Here is a 3,654-nt window from a genome sequence, read left to right as displayed (position 1 = left end):
AAAACCATAAGAGATTCCGGATCTTGGATGGAGACCTCGGAAACTTCCAATCATAACCAGTTATAACATCAAGAACCCTATCAGATGTATAAGCAAAAGTTCTGATAGTCCATTCATAACATCGATCCTCTATCTAGAAACAAATGGATTACCACTTACCTCATTCATAAATATTCAACCATTAATTTTTCGTGAGGATCATTCATATAGACAAGAGGTATCACTTTCATAGTCGGGATATATCAGAGACAAAAAAAAGTTGTTGCTCCTGATTCACTTCCCTGATCACCTGGAACTATCACCTACCACTTGACCAACCTATATCCAAGGAAAGTAGACCCTTGCTATCATCTTCAAGAAACCATACCATAAGAATCCTCTTGTTTACTCCCACACTGCCATACTTGCCGCCAAAAGCCGCACCATCTACCCCATCCTGGGTCTATGACTTGTGCATATTTAGTCATATATTTCATACAATATCTTAGTACTTTTAGATAAATTTATGATTATTTTGGTACAAAAGATACTTATTATGGTTTAAATATGTTTGTAGCAGCAAATACGTGCTCAAGATAAAAAGGAAGCAAACGAGGAACTGGAAGAAAGAAAATGGAAGAAGAAGACAAAAGAAGACTTGAAGACTGAAGAACACACCGTGGTGATCCTCCCTCATGACGTGGTGAAGGGAAGATTCTCGACTAATCAGCTGATTTGGAGAATACAGTATATACACGATGACCACGAAGTGGTGAACCGATATATGGAAATTATAAATACCCGAACATTAAGTCGAATGTAGAGTCTTCCAACCATTTTTCTAAGGACAATTGTGACTAAATACCTCTGGACACTCAGAAGAAGATTGAGAATCAATGTGGAGCTCAAAAATTGAAGAAAAATTAAAAGATTTCTACATTGATCCATTTGGTTTGCTAATCATTACCAGTGTCTAGCTTAATTTATATGGATTTGGTGTGTTTTCTGCTACAATAAGATGCTAAAAACCTTTTACTTTTGTTTGGTGAAGATGAACCTAATCCATATGTGTTGATTTTGATTATTGGATGCTTATTATTGATTTTACTTGTGTTTGATAATCCATACTCTAGCATAATTTAGTCTAGTTTATATTGCTTATAAATCAGATTCTGTGTGATAGTTGATCATTCTAATTGCATGAATTTGTCTCCTAGTTGTTTATGATCATTAAATAATTAGAGCTAGGATTAATGATATCTTAGATAAAACAAAAGCCAGTAACTTTAACTGTGTCAGAGAGCATAATTAATCTTAATTTGTGCTTAGTTTCTTAACTTGATCATATGAAAGTAACTATTATCATTCATAGTCCAATTTGAGCTAATTATCGATTTGGTCTTTAACTTGTGCATAATCATTACATGGTAATTCATAAACTGGTAAGTCTAGTTATTTGATCACAATATCTAGTTAACAAATTGGTAATCAATATAATCCATCCATTAGAAATCAACCATAGGAGAAGGTGAAATCAAATCTAAGTAGAAGTACTCTTTAATTCTTGAAGTTAATTTTTTTTGCTTGCTTAATTGTTTAGTTTATAGTAAGTTCTTCTGATCTTGTAAAATCAGATAAAATCCCCACTTCTAGTTGTTTTTCTTAGTTCAACTTTTAGTAGTTATTTTATTAATTAAATATTGTCCCCTGTGATCGACACCCGACTTACTTACTATTCTATAATTCGACTAGGTACACTGCCTATAGGTGCATAGTTAGTTAAGTTTTGTTAGGTTATAAATTTAACAGTTGATAGGTATACTTTTATGCACATCAAATTTTGTGGAGCCATTGTCGGGGAACGTTATATTTGATTTATTGTTTAATTACTTTTAGTTATTCGATCCTTTTTGTGGGGGTAAAAACCACAAAAAGTTACTTTTCTGCATTAATTTTTTTTTCTGAGAATCAACCACGTCGTGGTTATCTTTGCCACATCGCGGTTACTTCTCAGTCGATTTTAAGTTTAGTAATTTTTGTTCGTTTTCTTCTGTTTTGTTTCAGTACTTTATGACCCGAGGATCCAGAACTCCGATAGTTCCACAACTTGAAGATCCGGAATCCGCTTTCCATAAAAAGAAGGAAAAAACGGTTGACGAATCAAGTAGCCTTATCATTTTGACAAGTTTGAGAGTTTTGAAAGAACTCCTAACGTGAAAGGCATTGGTTACAAAGAAGGAACGGAGAGAGAATATGAAGAAGACGACATAAAAAGCGAAGTTGAAGTTGAAGAGATGGTGCATCACGAGAATAACGATGGGGGAGTAGAAGAAATGTTGTGTAACGACAACGGTCGAGGTCTTGTGCCACCCGAGATTCCAACTGAAAGGGGTTTTGAGCTCAAGGGACATATACTATCAATGCTCAAGGACATACCTTTTTTCGGGAAAGACTATGAAGATGCTTTCAAGCACATAAATGAAGTCTTGTACATTGATAATTATTTCAATGTTCCAAATGTTTCAAAAGATGAAGTATTATTAAGAATGCTTCCCGTGACAGTTGTTGGCGATGCAAAGATATGGTTGAAGTCATTAGCATCTAGAACCATAATGAATTGGGATAACCTTTGAGAAACGTTTATTGAGCAATTTAGTCCTCCCTACAAGATATCTAAACTCAAGAAGAATATATCCAACTTTCAACAAGAAGATGGGGAATCCTTATACGAAGCTTGGGAGAGATATAAGGGCCTTCTGAGAAATTATCCTCAACATGATCTAAATGTCCAACAAGAACTGTCCATTTTCTATGATGGGGTGAATGTCACAACATGTCGCACCCCCACACCAGAACGGCGGAAACGTTCTGGGGTGGAGGACTTTTAGGTAAGTATCACAACAAATGCAATATAGTAATCAAAGTACAAACAACCATTACATTAATAAGTATAAGTTTTACATAAGTGTTTAAACATTACATATTCAAACACTAAAGTAGGTACAATAGAAGACAAGAGTCGCGGTACGGTACTAGGTAGTCTTCTCAAAAGCTTCTGGAGTGTACCTGTCTACTGGATTCATGAGAATACAAGTTATTTGAAAAGAGTAGATCAGCATTTAAGCTGGTGAGTTCATAAGTATTTTAGTTCTGTTAAGTATACCCTAAGTTCTTTGAATGAGTTCACTGGTTTCTCCAGGAAATCCTATATCTCCTGAGGTGATTAACTGATAACCTCAATAGTTTCCCTCTGTAATTACTTAGTTTATACTGATTATACATAACATAATATTGAATTGATAGTTAAATGGGTGTATCTGCCCTAAGCCCACAACCAAACAAGGAACAGGAAGTAAGGCGGAAGTCACACATTTCACTGTCAATCAGACATTACTTTTGTACGACTCTGATGTAATAACTAAGGAATTATAGAATTAACCACTAAAGGTCTTTTATGTTATACTATTTTACAAAGATTGAGTGACTAAGTTTCATTTGATAAGTGGTTTAATTCCATAAACCGTTTCCTTTATATAAGTGGTTTAATCCCATAAACTGTTTCATTTGTAAAAGTGGTTTAATCTCATAAACTGTTTCATTGGTAAAAGTGTTCTTAGTTATATCTGTTCTACAGTAACAACCTTAGTATTAATCATGGAGAGTATTCTATTATCC

The 3,654-nt window shown here is 34.3% G+C and overlaps 1 non-coding gene across 1 annotated transcript; it reads right to left on the bottom strand.

Annotated features, from left to right (window-relative positions):
• Positions 1–2,654: 2,654 nt before the first annotated feature.
• LOC145151567 (small nucleolar RNA R71) lies at positions 2,655–2,761 on the bottom strand. Its single transcript, XR_013732133.1, has one exon. It is a non-coding gene; the product is annotated as a small nucleolar RNA R71 (small nucleolar RNA).
• Positions 2,762–3,654: the final 893 nt, after the last annotated feature.

Source organism: Lactuca virosa, chromosome 1 (assembly GCF_052849685.1).
Source record: "Lactuca virosa cultivar CGN04683 chromosome 1, Lactuca_virosa_CGN04683_v6, whole genome shotgun sequence".
NCBI lineage: Eukaryota > Viridiplantae > Streptophyta > Magnoliopsida > Asterales > Asteraceae > Lactuca > Lactuca virosa.
This window is presented reverse-complemented; position numbering and strand designations above follow the sequence as displayed.